The sequence below is a fragment of the Gymnogyps californianus genome, chromosome 2, assembly GCF_018139145.2.
Source record: "Gymnogyps californianus isolate 813 chromosome 2, ASM1813914v2, whole genome shotgun sequence".
NCBI lineage: Eukaryota > Metazoa > Chordata > Aves > Accipitriformes > Cathartidae > Gymnogyps > Gymnogyps californianus.
In genome coordinates, this window is record NC_059472.1 from 78,657,638 (window position 1) to 78,677,605 (window position 19,968).

The following is a 19,968-nucleotide window of genomic DNA, read 5'->3' on the forward strand; positions in this document are numbered from 1 at the left end:
CCTATCCGTAGAGTACTTATAGCACAGCACAGAAAGCAGTAGAACAAGGGTCACCTCAATGCTCTGACAACGTAGCTTTACAGGAGGGAGAGTCACTGGTTCTGACATTGACTTAATCCCTACCCATTTGCCAAGACTGATGACAAGGTTGCGTATTGCAGATTCGAATGCTGAAGACCCCTTTCTACTAAAATCTAGACACCAATCAACAATGTAATGGTTTTCATTCAGTACCAGAATAAAGTTGAAGTTTCAACTCCCTGATTTTTTGAAACATCCAATAACCAGACATTTATTTTATAAGTAACAGAATATTCACAGTGTCAATATCATTTTATATCCAACTCAATTCCTTTAGCTTTATCATAACAAACATTCCAAGCAGTAACAACCTAATGCTGCAACCCAAAAAACTTTCACCACTAGCAGCTTTACTGAGTCCCACAAGCTTGCTTGCTGATAGCACACAGTTATGAGACATCACTGCCTTTCAGAGGGGGAAGACTGGAGATTTGAGACAACTCCATAATGGTAGAAATGTCATTCCGCTAATTAATGGAGCAATTCAGGGAAAAATAATCACCAATATTGACTTCTAATACATTTGGTCTCACTGAACTGCAGTGTGCTGTTTAATAAGGTGGAAGCTTTCTATTTGTGTAAAATAAACATCCTAAACACATGAAACAAAGGGCTGTTAATTAAAAGATACTCCACAGTAAGACCAGTGTGTTTCAAAAGCCACACTCAGAAAGCAGAATGGGTAGTAAACATTGCTCCCTAACATTACCATAGCACCAGCCATCATAAGATGAACTGCTCTTCTCTTACCACTTTATTTTGCTGCCTTAGAAGCCTTCCAGCTAATACCTGGACACACCTAATCCTCATTAATTGAAACTAAAATGAATAGATCAAGGACATAATACATCTGAGCGGTACATAAATTTAATAGTCAATTTTAGCTTGTCTGTTAAATTCGCTTATATTTCAGAAAAAAAAGGGGGGGAAGCTTCTAGGCAGTTAAATTCATATTCCTACCTTTCTAAGTAGTGTACCTTATGATGTCATGTTCCAATATGAATCTGTCCCTATAAGTTGCTCACAGCAGGCAGTATCTGCTCATAGAAATTCTGTGCCCTCACGTATATAGGGGCATAAAGCGCCTGTTCCAATGTTTTGATAGTTCATTTTCTGCAAGGGTGACATTTCAAACATTATGCACTATCCTTATCCAAATTCAACCAGTTTATGTGGGTTATATCATAGCTAATGGATATTATTAACTTACAGATCATACAACTACGTTGCTAACAGCTAGTTCTAATTCAGATTTCTGCAAGATTATGTATGTGCATTTAGGAAGCAAAATGAAGGAAAAATACCACATCACAGACTCTCAAAAGCTGTTTTTCTTGCACAAAGTACAGCAGCAGGTATTCCAACACCTAGGAGTATGGTACTTTCACATTACAGAAACACAAACCTTATTTCTTTTCATTTGTGAAGTCTCAGAAATATCCATAAATGTGTGAATATAATGGACAGAAATTAAACAAGAACAAAATGAAACATTTGTACTGGAAACTCAGCCTTCTCTGTCTCCCTGGCTGTAAATGAAGCTCCATGGTCTTTATGTAACCAGGCTCCTATATCCCAGCCACGTTTCAAAAAACAGCTCTACCCAGGACACAACAAAAAGAGAATCCTGTTTCTCCAGAAAGAAAGAAAAGGACCAGTACTCTTCATCCAGATACTAAATCTGTACATATTTATGGATGTCATGGTTTCCATTACAAAAAGAATACTGACTTTCATGGGACTAATTCTGGTATTAATAAGGACTGAGATGTAAATGTTGACAGGTCTGATGTCTTGTATCCTGCAGGTATCGTGAGGATTTCTCCCCATCTATGCCCTGTGTGCAGAACTCAGTAACAGAAGCAAAGATTCCTTCACAACAATACCTTTCCTCAGCCTCTAAATCCAAACAGCATCCTCTGGAAAGACAGGCTACTTACATGCCATAGTTGGTCTCTGACATAGTTGTTTACCTATATAGTCATGCTGTGGGAGAATTTTGGGGCCAAACAATTTTTCTTCTACCTAGCTGAACTCCTCCTCTTGCTGCATGCATCTCACATGGTAAAAACGGAGGCAGGAAACACCCCTTTCTCTCAATCAGAGTATCCAAAGACAAGGTTGGACTTCGAAGGAGAGACAAAGAAGGATGTGAATGCACTTCTGATAATGTGTCTCAGAGAAAAACAGTAACAGTTTAAGTTTCTCTCTACCTCAACATCTACCTGTTTAAATGTAACATGCTATTTTATTAATTTAAGTATATTAATTATTTTAGATGTATTAATTTAAATGTATGAAATACGTTGTGGGGAACTGCACGTAGAAGCTTACTTGCAACTACTCAGAGGAGAGTCTCCAGAGACCCAATCAGACAAGAGAACAGTAAATCAAGGTAGCAGACAGAAACTTCATCACAAGTTCTTGCATGAGAAAAGGACAAGCTTTAAGTCAGCTGAGCAACTGGGAGTAACAGGAATCACTATCCACTTCATTACACTATGGTATGCACAGAAGAAGAAAGAAAAAGGAGTGTGGAGACTCTGGAGACTGCACTTAATACACCACTAGAGTGTAAAAAAACCCAAAACAACCACCAAAAAAAACCCCAAAAAACACCCAAAAAACCCCAGCCAAACAAAAAACAAAACACACTAACAAAAAACCACACAACCCTCAAGAACCAAAAAACCCACACACCCCCAACCCAGAAAACACCCCCAAAAAACCCAACAAGCAAAATACACACCTTCAACATGTACTCACAGCATGAACAGATGAACAGACACCTTAGAAAAGCCTTCAAAACCAAATCCTTTCCCACAGAATTTGCAGAGGTTAGACTGCTCCCTCCTGCGCATCCTTGAGTAAGGACTGCCGCACAAGTTCCATCTCTGCCTGAGATACAGCTGTAAGAGTGAGCCTGTGGAGGCAGCACCTGAACTCTGTACCCATGCAGCTCTGAAACACTGGAACTGAGAGTCAGAAGTCTTGAAGCAGGCAAAGGAGTCTTTCCTGAAATAGGCCCTTCTCCTTACTGAAAGTCCAACTATTGTGCCAAGAAGTGATGGTTAGCCTGGAGCGTAAGACACAAATGCCAAGAGAACCCTAAACATGAAAAGTTTAGGCTAGTTTTCTTGATTTCTGTATAATTTCCATATGCAAACGTCTCTCAACAATGAAATATAATGGTCAAGTCAAAACTCTTCAAAACATATCCATAAAAGTGACACTGACTATCTTTTTAACTATTGCTGTACATTTGGGAACCAGCACATTGACCTGTATTATTTGTATAGTTTTTCTAGCACAGATCTTTAGTCAGACTTCTGACAAATTGCATTTTACAAGTCTCTAAAACAATGAGGATGCAAAAAGAAAAAAAAAAAGCAGAATTATAAAATGTAATATATTTCAATATATTATTTTATTTCTATATGTAAAGGGCCTTGTGCACTTATTCTCTCCCTCACTCACTTTTTTTTGATCTAGCTTGCCTAGAAGAAATATAAAGATGAATGAGGCCCATTAGGTAAAGGTATTATTTTTTACAAACATAGTATTTAGTTTCTCCATCAACAGTATTTGATGAGGAAAAAAAAAAAAGCAGCGATTCAAGATTTTCTATTTTAGCTGAGCCAACAAAAGATACCTATTGCTAAAGAGAAAAAGTGTGAACAGCTAAGCATGCAAGGCATGTAACTGCTACTGCTAAGTCCAAGCAGATTAATTTAGAGACTATTCCCGCCAGGCACTGAAGTCATATATTTAAAATTAAATAATCAGGATGTCAATATTTCTAGATCAGTTAAAATACACCATGCTGGAAGTACAATTTACCTCTGAATTATAAACTACATTTTCTTTTGTTTGATTAAAATGAGTTGCTGTATATAAAGAGTTGCCACACTAACTGCAGCTGTCCAGCAGCAAAGATGCTTTCAAATAATTATCTTCGCTGATTCTGTAAGTGTCAGTTTAACTGCACTTTCAGTGAATGATGAAGTGAACTTACGTCAATATGAGTATACAAACAGCAGAGTTTGGCATGGTTAAAAGATGCCAGTTTCAGGACTGGTTCTGGGTACATGCATCCACAAGCAGACCTGGGATTTCTTTACATGCACACCAGTGTCTACTCTCACAGATGCTGCTCATGTAATTTGCTGTGGGAGACTCATTCCACTTCCCCTGGGTGCTTCGCTCCACTTCTTGGTTTGCAAAACAGTAAAAGTTTGATAAAAATTTACTCATGCTAACTAACACTAGCTAACTAAGTGGCACCTTTTTACAATTTATTAAAGGAATAGAACATTTGCTTGCTGCTGCAAGTGATGAGCAGACAGGGAGAATTGTTGTTTCCTCTTTAGCAAAAAAAGCCCTCACTGTTGTGTATTGCTAGTAAGCATACGGACAAATCGAGAAAGAGGGTATCAGCAGTCATATTGTCATAAAACTGGAATACATGAACACCCCTACGATGTACCTCAGTGTCTTTTTCTGTAATGGCTCTTGATTTTCTAAAGCCAAACTCCTCAAATTCATACAAATCATTTGAGAGGAAGATTGCTAGAGAAAGGAATATGTAAAAAAGGCCCTGTCATCACACCTACCAAAAAAATCTAGCTAAATTCTCAGGCAATGTGTACGCTCTCAATTCCCAGTCCTGGCAACACCACTAGTACAAGCCCTGGAGCCCAGAAGGAAAAAAGGGATGGGGGGGGGAGGGTGCATCAAGAGGGCTGCATCAGTCTAAAATAACAGTGCTCCCCTCTCCTCCAGTGAAAAATGTGAATTTTGTGTGTCAAAGACATTCACATTTCACTTTTTTCACAAATGAACTGGGTTTGTTTTTGTCACCCTTTTCCTAATAATATATAGACACAAGGTGAATAAATATCAACACTCATTTAAATCTTGTTTCCAAAAAAACCAACCAGTTGCTTTTAATATAGTGATTAATCCTGTTCCCCTGTCAAATGCACAAATAAAAGCTATACCTCTTTATAATACAATTACTTTGAAATACATCCCTTACTCAGTATAGCTTTAGAAAAACAACTTGTATATCACTCAGATACACAATTAGATTAGAGCAATAGCTCAAAGATCACCTCATTAAACATCAAGATGAGACTGGAGGCTATAGAGCTTCTTCAGTGAAATAATCCAGCCATACACTAGCGTGTCTCATCACTGGACCCAGCAATGCAGACTGTTTGCTATGCGGTAGAGTAGCATATTCTAATTTGTATTCTCATAAAGTGAGAGTCAGTTTCAATTAACAAACTGATTACCGAGTTCCTTCAACTTTTTTTTTAATATTGCCATTCATTTCTGCAGTGGCATGAATTTTAAGATCTGCAAGAGGCAGTCACCCATCAGCTGTCATTGGCTAACGCAGTCAAAAATCAATCCTTAAATTCATAGTGACATTCTGCCAAAAGTCTGCTAATATCTGTAGCTGATGGTGACAACTCATAAAAGAAGAATCTGTCATCAAAGCTAGTTCTCCGGCGCTGCTCAAAGAGCTGCGATACTTGTGATTTCCTCAAAGGAAGCACTGCTTCAAGAACAGTAGCCTGAGTGAAGCAAGAAGTTTGTAACGCCTCAGATCTCATTTATCACATCGTGGGCATGTCTGCCCCATCAGTGAGGCACAGAGCCAGTGGACCACAGCTTCCTTGAGCAAGCACTAGCCAACCCAGCAGGTCTACACAGAAGAGCATCACAAGGAGCTTAGAGGTAATAATAAAGGCAGTCAAATCAGCGCAGCCTAGGCCCAAGTTCCAGCAAAATCTCAGCTCTTTTTTGCAAATCCCTTTTTCTCTTAGCTACCCCTTAGCTCCTCGGCCTTTTTGGTATCCTCCCAAGCCCCAGATTCCCGCCTCTAGTTTCCTTCCCCTCACAGCTAGTCTCCTGGTCCAGTCATCCAGAGCACCTTCCCCCATTCATTGCTTGGAACATCCACTGAACTGTGATCCTCCGTCTGGCCATCAGAAGTCAGTCTGAGGCAGCCGAAGGAGGGATTCTCCTCCTCAGACAGACTACAAAGCCAGCACAGTTTTTCCTTTACAAAATACCTTTAATGGAAAAACAAAATGGTAATCATTGTTTGCAAATAAAGGTCTGAAAAGTGGAGAAAGTTGGAAGGAAAATCAGAGGAAATTTAACAGCCAAAGGAAAGGCATGAAGCGAGAGAAAACGAGCCAGGAGAGGGCAGAAGTGTCAGCTAGTGCAGGAAAAGGAAATGGAGAGGTAAGAACTGTAACAATTCAGGGATCTACACACACATCCCTGCATTTCATCTTCTTTCTCTCTATACCACACTTGCCTGCTCCTTTTCCAGTTGGTACTATTATTGGCAAACGAAACACATTTTCTTAGGGCCCAAAAGACGGTCAACACCATCAACATGGCATACAACACAAGCTGTTCTGTAGTAAAAATATACTTTCAGGTGTTGTGAGTAATAGCAGTTCAGTAGACAGTCCTTACCACAGGATCCTGTTGATTTTAAACAATGACATAGCTTCAAAATGGGATTGGGCAGATCCTCAGAAAAAGGATCCACTCATGGTTATGAAATACCTAGACACTCCCATTTTGCAGTGTGAAATTCAGGAACTTCCTGAACCTGATACTGCAACAATATTCAGGAAAAGTCCCACCAGCTGCTTGCTGAGGTCTTACCCTCTTCCGCATGCTGTTTGCTCCTGACAGAGACCAGATGCTGGGCTGGATGCACCTCTGACCAAGCACAACCGTTCGTTCCCACGTCCTGCAAAGATCTGAGCTCTGCACTGCACGACATTCGTAGGCTGTATTTTATTCACTTCTATTGCCATGCAGTACATACAAATCCGTATTTACGAGTTATTCATAAAGCCTAGTGAAAAGTGAACATACGTATCTGACTGTAAGACAAGGAAAATCCGTTGCACAGCTTTTTACAAAGCACGTACTACAGTACATGAGTTGCGACCACAAAGAGAAACAGCGTCCAGAATAGCCAGTCCACAGCATTTTTTCTTTAATATTCCCTCACCCATCTAGTAGGAAGCCCGATGGTTTGGAAAGAGATTTGTCTCCTGGTTATAGCTGAGTCAGCAAAGACCTCAATTTCAACAGAATCATGTAGTCATTAACTGGACTTCCATACAAACTGTCACAAAACATGACATAAATTAAATTTCAGAAGTTTCTTTCAATTTATCTAGCTATGCTGTTAGTGGCCCTTACAAATATGCTTTCCAAATATCCCTGGCACACTCTTGAGAGATATAATATAAAATATAAAGCTGTGGACAACAATTTTTAAAGCAACATGTACTTTAGTAGATTAGACCTAGTAATGCTGCCCCTGAATGAAGATGCTATACTACAGATTTCTACACCTCAGTAAATGAAAATTATTTGTGAAAAATCTTATTTACCCATTAAACCTGAATATAATAAAAGTACGCTAGTCCACCTCATTGAACAGCGATTAATAAGAAAAACAATGCCCAGATAATTAAAGTATTTTTAACACTTATTTTCATCATATTTGTTAGCAAATGCAGCCTCAGTTTATGCCATTGTTTTTTTCTTTTGTTTTAAGCTACATAATTATGTTGATTTCACATAACTAATTACATATTTTTTTAGAAAGGCAAAAAAAATGTTTCGGTCTAGAGGGGAACTACTGCAATGATGGCATTTCTTGAACAGCCTTCAAACTCTATTCTTCTCTAGCTTTACTGTTAACCTACTTTTTGTAATCTTCTGCTAAAAAACCATCTGTGCTCCCTGGATAATAAGGGACTCACAGAAAAAGTGAATTTTGAAATTTTGCCACTGGGAATTAGGAATCTATGTGGGACCAGAGTCACAACTACAAGTAAAGCTGTGACTATTAATTTGCATTAACAACGTGCTGAAACTTCACTATACGTAAAACAAAAAGCACTCTTAAATTACAAAAGCTCATGCTTTGAAAGGTGGCCACGTGCCTTGCCTTCTACCGTGACCTCTACCCAAATTCAGGTATGATGCAGGATGGGACAAGGAGGAGATGCTCTAGCTTAGGATGCTTTGTCATCCTTTTCTTTTCCTTTCACATTATTATAAACTGTCTTGTGCTGGGAACTATATTTCAAAAAAAAAAAAAAGCATAGTTAAAAGCATGACTTGATTGAACAAAAGGCAGTAGTTCAGGATTGGGAGGAGATCCATGCAACAGAGCAGCAGAAGACAATGCACAGATAACCATAGGAAAAAATTTAGCTGGGAAGAGGGAAGTTTTATCAGCTGAGGGGAGAATGAAAATGATGAAGGTTAGAGTTGGATGAAAAATTTGTGTAAAATCTTGAAGATATATAAAAAGTAGTTTTGAGTGAAGGCAAGGTTAATGGAAGCAGGTAAAAAAGAGGTAATATGAAAGTAATGCAAGTTTAGCTGTTACATTCTATATAAATTGGGAAAAGGCAACACAGATTGGAGTCGTACATGTTGAATAATTAAGAGAGAAGATCATCACATCACAGATTATTGCTGTAGCCATCTGGACATACTTTTTTATATTTGTAAACTGTACAGGAAAACATGCCAAAATTTGTACATGGATGTAAGAGAAACAAGAAGGAAGACAGTAATACACCAACTTCAAATAGCTGTTTTTTTAAAAAAAGTTCTATTCAACTGAAAACAGTTCTCTACCATTTTGTATGTCACTGTACAAAAGTACTTGACAGTACTTGGGATTTAGCTTTCATAAGGACTTAATATAACACATTTTTAATTGTGAATCGCCAATCTAAAGGACAAAATTGTACTGCTAAAACAAAACTATTAGTGGATATTCTGCACATTAATATTAGGCAAACTTCCAAAATAAAGATTATATTTAAGTAGATGAGCTCCAAAGTGTCATGAAATGACTACTGTGACAGCCTGCTTCAGTTAAATAATACAGGCAAATTTATCTTTCTTGTGATGGGTTCAGTCCTGCAGTTCTTTGGTACAGTTTTAAAGGGCAGTGGTTATTAAACACATTTCAGCAAATGCATGGTGGTCACAGCTTTGACAACCAAAATACAGTGGAGGAGAGTATACTTTTGTATGTCAAATCCACTCACCCCCGTGCCCCTATTTGCAAATGCATTTCAGACTCCTACCTCCTCTCAACTCCTAGCCGATTACCAGCTTTTGATTTGTTTCTTCCCATCAATAACCAACATAGTCTCTCTTTACAGCAACAGCCTAGAGTGACAGCAAGGTTTAGCAGACTGATATGAAGGAAAGGGAGAGGTCACGCAGCTCAGAGCTCCCATCCCACGTCACTGCTATGGAACACTTCTGCTCCCCACCTATTTATTTATGCATAGCTTTTCTATCACAGTAAGCACTCAAAACATCCACTCATCTCACCAAGCTTCTGGATTCCTCCTTCAGTTCTTGGATAAGCAACAGAGAGAGTATCCTACAGAGAACGCTTAGGTAGACTGAACCATCTAATGTCTCTGCACTGATTATACAAAATGCCTAGGGTAAGTAGGCTACTATCTCACTTCCCTTGCTCTTTAACATTACCACTGCAAAGACGACGATTTAGATTTTTTTATACATCACCAAAAGTTTTCCCACACATTTACAAAGATTTAATACATAAATGAACGCACTGTTTAATGTTCCTTTTAATCGCATGATTATAGGCAAAAGTGCTCAAAGGGGAGCCACCAATCCACATGACACTCTTCCATACTAGATTTTGCATTTAGGTCTCTGATTCAATTGAGAACTGCAACAGAAAAATCACACAACTCCCTTCTGTGCCACATTCAGTTGAGTTAATATTCAGATAATTCAGAGACACCATACAAACAAGCCTCTCTTTAATTAGGAATATTAACTGTGTGGCTAACCATGCTGTCTTTTGAAGATGTCCATCAGAAACATAGGAAACCCTGACAAAGCTATCAGAGTTCTAGAATAAGAAATCTGAAGGAATAGTCATGGCTTCTGTTAGATCTTTCTGAAAGTTCATCTACCTTTTATTAGTTTTTCACTAAATGCTGAATCCAGATACAGATATTTTACACCTGTGAAAGATTAAGTTAATAAATCCTTTCCTAAAATAAACCAGGTAAAATTAAAAATAATGGAAGGCGCAAAGATTTTCAAAGACCATTCTACAGCTAAAATATCCAATCTATCAGAGGTTTCAAAAACAAAAGGCAAAGTTCAAAATTAATACAATGCTTATACTTAAAACCCCATGTATTCACATACAAAGGTTTCACACGTATGAGAAACATCCCTGCATGTGCCTGAACTTACCATCAATATAAACTTGCTTATTTTTTGCTAGATCCTAAGATATAGCATGACAGGAAAAAAAAAAAAAAAGAAAAAATCCTTCTAAAGAGAATAAATCATAGTTGTATTTTCTTCCTCCAATATCGTTGTTAAAAATTTAAATTCTATTTTTAAGTCTGTTTAAAAGTAGTAAAACTTGACACAATAGAAATCATATACTATCTGGGGGAATGCACCCAATGAAGCTGTCAAAAAACGAATAAGGAGATGTCAAATAACCTAAGGTTAAATGAGGAATGGCTCTGGACATATTTGTTTCAATACACAGAAGCCTCTTGTGGGTTTCCTTCAGAGCATACATTGTGCTGCTCTGTGTATTTGTGTCTTAAAAAAAATAAAGTAAATATACTCTGTTTTTTCCAAGTCTGAAATATCCTCTTAAAAAGTTATTTTAACTTACTTACATTTCCATGTTTTATCTAATTGTTAATGATGATGCTCTTTTTAATGATTTCCATTTAAGAGCTTTCAGGAAAAAATCTATTCCGTAAGGTTATTTCACAAACTAACAATGTTGTGAAAATCCAATTTGTTTGGTGACATCTTTCCCAATGGCTTCTCAGTGGCTGAGAGTTTCCATCAGTCAAAGACTAAATTACATGAGATGTCACTGATGTCTCCATCATATCCAAAATCACTTTAGACTTCTGTAGCTTTGTAGCCATCATTTTTTATTTATCACTTTGCAATCTTATAAGCATACAGTGTGTATGCACAGATTGCATACATTGAAACATATCTTAGACTCCTCCTTTTGAGGAATCTAAGATTCAGACACCAAATGTGTCAAAGTCACCTTGAGCTCATAAACAGAAACATGTAGGATGATTATGTCTTCCCTTAGATTTTTCTAAAAGTAAAGGCACTGTTTCAGCTTGCTTAGGCTGTTTTGTTTGCATCCAAATTTTCTAATACCCCCACAGGTGCTTAAAGGGAAACTTCCTGACCATCCCTACGTTTTATGCCACACAGTACACTCACCGGTGTCATAGCAATAGCCAATGGAAAACCTCCCTCCCCACTGTGCCAGCTCTGCAGCACGCCATCAAGCAAGGCTGGATGACCTGCAGTCAGAACATCCTTAGCCAGTGTTACCTGAGACCACCAAGATCTATACCCAAAAGCTATATGGCCTGCACCCCTTTTTGCACTCCCTTCTATACATCTTCATACCCTTACATATTGCGTTCCTCAAAAAACCAAATGCACACATGGCACAGGCAGGGATTCCTTTCCTGGGATGAACAAATAACTACAACACCAACACGCTGACACGCCACAGTTGAATGTCATACACTTTGCTGGGAGGACCACATGCCCACTTAGACAACAGCCCATAGCAATAAGCAAAGGCGTTCCCCCAGGTAGAACAGTATGGCCTCCACTTCACTTTGCTGGCCTGCTCCTTCATCTTCTCCCGTACCAAGTCTATGTCCCTGTTCCAACACCGCACCCTGAGCAAAGACCCTAGCTCCCAAGCAATCTAGATCTTCCTAGCAGTTGGTTGTATCGAAGCTTAGTCCAGTATCAGCTGACAACAGCATGCCTCAACACCCAGACCCATGCACTCACTCATGATTAGCACCATTTTCTTCCTCAAGTCATCCCGTCTCAAAGGGAAACCAGCCACCAGCTGCATTTTTAAGACCACCATAGCTGCTGTACATAGGAATGGTAAAGCCTGAGAGTAGCTGTGCTCATTAGATCACGCTGCATCTCCTGCCATGCACAGATCTTGTCCTTTCCACTGTCCCTCCACTGGAGCCCAGCTTCCTTATCCCCTTCCCTCAATACCCTGCAGAGAGGCAACACAACAACCTGCTTCTGCTGAGCTATACAGTGCCGTCTCAGTCCTGAGCTGGGTGCTTGCTAACCCAGGCTATGAACATGTACCAGCAACATAATTTGGTATAAGGTATCCCAAGATCCCACTCACTCCTCAGCAGCAAGGAGGATGGCACATTTATGGGTCCACTCCATTAGTTCACCCTGAGCTGCAGACCTGCCAACCAATGCACTCATGACAAGTCAGACCAACCCCTTTGCCCATTTGCTTAGAGATACAAAAATTTGGCATACTACACTGGATGCACTGATGTCTGAGGAGAAGGGTGGGTTAAAAGACAAGGAAGAAAGGTCTCTGCATGACTATGAGAGAGGTCTCTGCCCTTCCCACCACTCCACCGACATTTCTAAAAGAAGCAAGGCCAGTTCAATTTTAAAAGACAACAGATCCTGGAGTGCTCCTTCACGGGATCCTCTAAAAGCATCTTCATACTGGCAACTGAGGCTTGCACTGAGACTTGTACAGGTTTCTCATCTCCTTTTCATCACAGAGCCTTGGCAGATAACGACAGGACCACTCAATGCCCATCATGTAGGTTATGTGGCAGATTCATGGCACTTACCACACCAAGAAAGCTAGGAAAGTTGTATCCAAGACGCTGTGAGAAGTTGTGGAATAGCCCATTCCTTCTTGATGTGCCCCAAGACAGGTGACCAGCTATCCCACTGCATGAATGTCAACTTCCACTATGCCCTAAGGAAGGATGGAGCTCAGAGTAAGGGAATGCATTAGCCTCCCTACAAATCAAGGTGTATTGACACGTCTGCCCTCAGCTTTCCAGTCACTGTAGACCTCAGTGCCTCTCTTTTCTGAGGCAACCAAAACCCTCTTTGATCAGCAGGAAAGGGTACTCTTGTTTTTATTTCTTTTCTCAGCTTGTCAGTGGTATTAAGTATGGTCTTATTTCCTACAATCTTCATCCTTTCTGCTCTTCTGTAATCCCGTTGCAGTTAAATTCCTTCTCCTTTATTTACCAACTCCCTGCTTTGATGTCATTTGCATATTACTACAGAAAGACGTGTTGTTAATCTACTTCCAGAACAACAATCCAAGCATAAAGCTCTAGAAGGAATACCAAGGAAAATGGCCATAAAAAAAAAAAAAAAACCAAACCACAAAACTCTTGTAAATGGCCTCTTTCAATGACACGAGGAAAAACACAAGTAAAATAAAATGTCTTACAAATAAAAGTCCAACTAAAACTTGCCCTTTGGCTGCAGGTGTGGTGTTGAAAAATGATTAAGTCGAAGCAGAAAAGGGTTAGTTTACGTAGCAGTCGTACAACGAGATACAAGCACCATAGATATGAGAAGGGTCTATGGAATGGAATTGTTGGAATTCAAAATAAAAAGCCCAGAAGGAAAATACTGAGGATGCAGGCCCTTTCCACTGGGAACCTTGTGTAATAATGAAATGCAGAATTTGATCTGGAAAGGGCAAAAAAGGAAAAGAGACTGGACACGAAAAACACCAAACAAATCAAGAAACTTGCTGATATTGTATGCATCTGGCCAAGTAAAAAATTGGCAATTTATGGCAGCATTAGGAAATGCATAACTCAAGAAGACATTTAAAATGTGAATGACACTCAACTTATCAAAGAGTAATAACAAACTTTCTAGCATGGTGTGCTTGCTATGCTCTACTTCAGCACGCTTCATCCCAAAGAGAGGATGGGACTTGCATGCTACTGAAGAGTCCCAAAAGCACAGTTTGGATACAGCAACAGGTTCCCTCCATCCTTTCATACCTGGCCAACTCTCTCCTCCATTACATACCACTTCACCATGATGTTGATGGGACAGTCGTAGAGTGATCTAGCAGAAAATCTGTACTGTACTGTACCATGATGCATTCTGGTTTTTAAATTGTTCACTTTTTGAATATAAAAGATCACATTTTATCATGTATTAGTTCTATCACTACAGCCCTATCAATTTCTATAACTAATAATATAACTGTAGACAAACACATTTCTTTTACATGGGAAATCCAGTGCAGAGTTCATAGTTCTTTGCTTTTTAAAGACACAAACCTGTATTTATACTGTAATAAACATATCATATAGAAAGATATTGAAAACACAAATTGAAACATGACACTCTCACTGTGCAGTCTTTGCAAACCTTCAGTGCTCTGTAAATAATAAATAACTGAAGCAGAGGTCACCTCATCAAGTTAATCATGAGTCATACTGCCAAGATACAGTTTGCTCCAGCTAGGCTGTGCTATCTAGTCCATGGATAAACAGGGATTTCAATTTCCAGGGCTGTCAATCTTGCATATTTTGCAGCACTGGATTCCACCATATTTTATAAAGATGGAACCTGAAGCTGAGTGAAAAATAATTCAAACTGCTTGCAGTAGTGTTGCAGAAAGGGCTTCCAGAGCAAACAGATTATACACACTACATTAATGCACACACTGCAAGTACAAAAATCTGTCACACGGGAAAAAAAAATAAATAAATACACCAAATCTGGATCAACAGACACAACTCAAAGGGTCTCAAAACAGTGCCCTTTTCTACAAATTATTTTGACATTTTCAATGATCAAGACAAGAGAAAGCAACCCATGAGACTTCATGCAATTGAGAGATATCTGGAATAGTTAAAGGCAGCATCTCTATTGCAAGAAGTGTGACCTGGGGGAGGGCAGTTGTGCCAGTGGGAGGGAAGTTGAACCTTAGTCCTAACTAGATTTTTAAGCCGAAAAAGAAGAAAAAAAAAAAAAAAAGAAGAGATTAAAATTATAAATCAAAGACCATTTAGTTTCACACCAGGTGTTAAAACCCTGCTTCTAGTTGCCATTAATCTCAGAGATTTAACAACAGGCTTTAATGGGAAGAGTCTCATTCTCTGTAGCAAGAAACAAAGGGTCTTTCCATTAGACACAATGACCTCATCCATCCCTCTCCGATCCTCCTTCACCTCATATACAGAGTCAAGTACAGCACAATTCATCACTTCAGTACAAAGGTGTTTGCAGCTCAGTAGTCCGCATGGACTACGTACCAGGCACAGAGTTTCTGAAAGAGAATGAAGCTCCTTCATTTCACTCTGAAATTGCTATTGCTGCTTTGAAGCAATGCAGGTTCCTTTTAACAAACAACAACTACATCTAATGAGCCCTTCATTGTTATGCTTCATTTGTTAAAATTCCCCAAGCCTGGCACAAAGGGAAACCTCCCACCACCGTACACACAGTGCCACAAGGAAGACACCAGAAGAGTTAGAAGGGCCACGAGGAAGGAGTCCTCTTCACAGATGGATGAGCTCAAAGAATTAGGTGGGTAGGGAAATGGCTGACCTAAGCAATACTTTTAATTGGTAATGACCTATGTTATATTTCTCTTCCTTTTTCCCTTGTAACTGTTCTTATTCTGCAATTCTCCTCCATTTATCTAAATCCACACCCTTATATCCCCTCTTCCTGCAAGAAAAATACTCTTTCCTCAGGACTCTGTACATCACTGTTTGAAATATTCACGTCATCTTTGTCTTTGCAAGTTTTGGCCATCTTTCTTAGAAATCCTCTGAGTCTCCATTTCAGCTGCTTTAGTCTCGTTTTTGCTACTGTTTTAACAAAACTAATTTTTACCAAGAGCAACTACCCTCTCTAATCTAATGAAAAAACATTGTTCTTCCCTCCCGTGTTTTTTGATTTCAAGTCCCCTTGGAAAACTTCCCAGAGGAAGTACAGATACTGGTACAGGAAATTTAAACACTCTTTAATACTTGCATGGATCCATCCATCTCAGGTCCATAAATCACTGACTGAAAAACAAAGACACTGTTTCTTTCATTCCCAGTATCTGCTCCTCTCGAAGCTCCTAAAATCCTGTTAATTCTTAAGAACTTTCTTCAGTAGTTTCTCATCCTTGCTTACCTCTTCCCATTCAATTCCTTCAGTTCAATTCACCTATTTTCCACTAATCTTCTCCCATGACCCTATATCTTCCAGTATCTATAACTATATCTATATCTTCCAGTATGATAACTGCTATCATTATGCAACCCTGTCACTTTTAGCCTTGCCCCCTTGATCATCATAATGTAAGTCCAACATTTTGCCTCTCAAGCTAATTCGCAAACACAAAAGTACCTCCAAGTTCAGCACTCTTTTCTCATTCTTTTTGTACTCTCTCAAGACTTTGCCATTTCATCTTGCTTATCTCTCCCCCCAAAGTCTACCATCTCTACACCAAAATGGATGTCACTAGGACTTACGTAGTGAGAAAAGGTGTTTTGGTAATTCCTCGCTCTCTGACAGGCAGTACAGACTGTACAGGGAACACAGTAAGAAAAAAAAAGTGAGATTTTTGGACTAAGAACTGAACTCTCAATGAAACAGCTTGAACATATTAAGACGAATTTAAGTGTAATTTTTCAAGTGCCAAAATAAGATAAAAAGCATTTATCTTACAATGAGGGAAAAGTCTCCAAGCTCAGTGCGAGATCTCAAATTACATAACAGCTTAATATTTTTAAAAATAGTTTTATCAACAGAGTTCTCCTCTGGGACTGCACCCTGCAACCTTACTATTTATAAAATAGCGCGTAAGAACCACCACAGTGGGCCAGGCTGGATGATTAGCCCAAATGGAATGACCAAACTGGCTCAGACTAAATACCCAGCCTGACCCACTAACCTGTCTCCAGGAGCAGCCAAGAGCAGATGTCTAAAGGAACAGTGAAAACCAGAGCATTCATATAGAAATATTCTCTGCCACTCCCCCCAAAACACTTACTGCACAGCTTTCCACAATTTGCAGCTCAGTAACTTCCTTACCTAGAGGTAGTACCTTTGTTTGTCACTTTTTTTCATTTTTTTCTCCCACTTTTTTTCCATCTCCTTTACCAACTTCGTTCAGCAGCTCTTTATACTGCAGCACACACAGCATCTCATGGCAAGGAATTTCAGAACTCACACAGTATGCAAAGAAAAACTTCTTTTCCTAGCTTTGAAACTGCTCCCTGTCTGTTTCACCTATTATCTCTTCTAACAAAAATAAGGTGGCCCTGAGTATTCATTTCCCATCCACACACCTCACAGCTCTTATGATTTTAGAGACCTCTAGCATTAGCATCTGGCCACTATGTCTTTTCCAGTCTGGAGACTCTCATCTAGCTAGTTGTTCTTGTATGGAAGCTGCTCCACGGATGCCTTCTGTATTCTGCTGGCCTTCTTCATTCTTGTTACCCTTCTCTGAACCTTTTCCAGTTGTACTCCACTGGTTCTGAGATAAGGAGACCAGAACAGCACACCATATTTAAGATGTAAACACATCACAGATGTAGACAGTGGTCTAATGATATTTTGATATCTCTCCTTTCAGAGCAACTCCTGATATAAATTTGCTTTTTGACTGCTACTGAAGTATAGAGCTGATTTTTTTCATTAAATTACTGCTTCTAGTCCCAAGATCTCAGGCCAGCTCAAAATATTTTACCATTACTGACCCTGAATTTCATCCACTATTTTAATGTCCACTTAGTTTTATAAGGTTCTTTTGCAGTTTTTCAGTCTGCCTCCTTTTCTTTTACCTTCTTTTGCCCTGAATAACTTAGTTTCAGAAACAAACCTTGTCATCACACTTCTGTTCCAAGTCACTTATGAAGATCCCCCTGGGCACTCACAGAGATCTCTGTGGAAATCCACTGGTGATTTCCAACACATTTTTCTTCTGGTGTTTTGTTTCTTACCATTTAACCAATTATTTACACAGCTGGCAGTCCTTCCCCTTAACCTGTAGCTTTTTAAAGTTCCTTTAAAAGTTTTTTGAGAGGACTTGGAATACGAAATGCCTTTTCCAAATTTAAGTAGAAAAATACAACATAAAATCTCTTTCACCTGTATGCTGGTTACCTCCTTCAAAGGATCACAGCAGTTCAGCCAGACTTGACTTTGAATCACAAAAATGCTGGCTGGAAGGGATCTCTGGGAGTCATCCAGTCTGCCCAACCACTAAAAGCCACAGTAGATCAGGTCAGCTGTAGCATTGTCCAACTAAGACTTAAAAGCGTCCACTGGGAGAGATGCCACCCCCCGCCCCTGGGTAACTTTTTCCAGTGCTGCACTACCCCCCTAGTGAAAAAGATTTTCCTACAATGCCCAATCAGAACATTTCAATCTGCAATCTGTGTATGTTAACCTCCTGTTACATGGTTTGCCACTACTAAGAACATTGGCTCCATCATCTTTGTAAGCACCGTTCAAGTAGCTGAAGGCTAATATTAACCTGTTTCTAAATCTCCTCTTCATCAGGCTCCCCTTCACTGAAATCAATTCTTTCTCAGTATCTCCATCGTATTTACCCTATGTCCTTTCTAAAACAGCTGCTAATCTAATTTTTTAATTAATCCACTCAATTTAAACAAGAGGCCTATTGGTTTCTAGGCTCCCTGATTCCACATGAATGCTTTCTAAAACATGGCATCAAATTAGACATCTTCAAGTTCTCAACTGCTGAGACACTTTAAAGCAAGAGGCTGCATGCCACAGTCTGTAGCTGGTCTATTTCACTCTTCCATTCCTTAAAAAATTGGGTAAGCTACATCTGGACCTGTTAAATTGGGAACATGCAATTTGTTCCACAAACTCTCCTACAAATGCTTCCAGCTGAGAAAGGCAATCTCATAAGCCTCCCATAAGAAGGGTTCCAAAACAGGAACCACCCCACGCTTTTCAGTGGTGAGCACGCACACGCAAGAATTAGCAAGTTTTCTGCCATGGCTTTATCTCAGATCGTTCATTTCATAATGTCATTATATGCAGGCCCCACAGACTCTTCAACTGGCTTCCTGCTATTGGTGTGGTTGAGAAAAGCATTTATTAATTTTATATTTAGCCTGATAGGGGGATTTTTTGGTCTTATTTCCTTCTTTGAACACAGCCACAGCTTTTTTTAAGATGTTCTCTTGCTTTTAATAGTCTCTTCTACCTTGTCATTTAGCTATACAGGCTTCCTTTTCCTAAGTCTTATTTAGACTTATGGTAAGCATTTGCGTGGAGCCTCCAAAACAGCATCCTGAAATAGTGTCTCGGCCACCTACAAACATCTTACTCTTACAGTTGCCCTTTCAGTTTTTCTTTAAACAAACATCTCCATTTTTACATAGTTTCCCTTTTTGAAGTTGAGCATAATTTAAGAGAGGAGAGAAGAAAGAAGAATTGCAGGTTGTTTTTCTTGCATTCCTCCCATTTCCATTTCTTGCATTTCCTCAGCTTAGGGAGAAGAGAAAGGCAGAATACCCGTAATGGTCTACAAAGCCATCTCACAAGTCTTTTTCCAGACAGCATCTTACAATCTCTTTATGACATCACTGTCTACCCACTGAACAAAATACAGTCTCTTACCTACCTTTTAGTCACCATCCCTCTGTAATCATCTACTGCCTCTGTTCAGCGTTTGTGCAGAGCCTAGCACAGCCAGGTCCTGGGTCTACCTCGTAGGCTCCTAGGAGATAAGGAAACATAAAAGAGAAATAATAGGTATTGAAGAGACAGCTCATCAGCAATTCTCAGACATTTATAGCAGTCATAAAACATCTGTCTTTCAAGACAATAAATTAGAAATGTAAGGCACTGAACTACACAGTGTGAACAAGAACCAAAAAGAAAGAGGCAGGAAAAAAATCATTCTTTAAAATAACTGGCAGCTTGGGATGAGAATCAGAA

At 39.3% G+C, this 19,968-nt stretch overlaps 1 protein-coding gene across 1 annotated transcript in view; it reads right to left on the reverse strand.

Annotated features, from left to right (window-relative positions):
• The window catches only part of SEMA5A (semaphorin 5A), a 261,292-nt gene extending 241,596 nt beyond the window's left edge, over positions 1–19,696 (reverse strand). The window contains exon 1 of the mRNA XM_050891819.1: positions 19,652–19,696. The gene's annotated coding sequence lies outside the window, so the exon portion shown is untranslated. The remainder of the gene's footprint in view (positions 1–19,651) is intronic.
• Between the last annotated feature and the right edge of the window lie 272 nt (positions 19,697–19,968).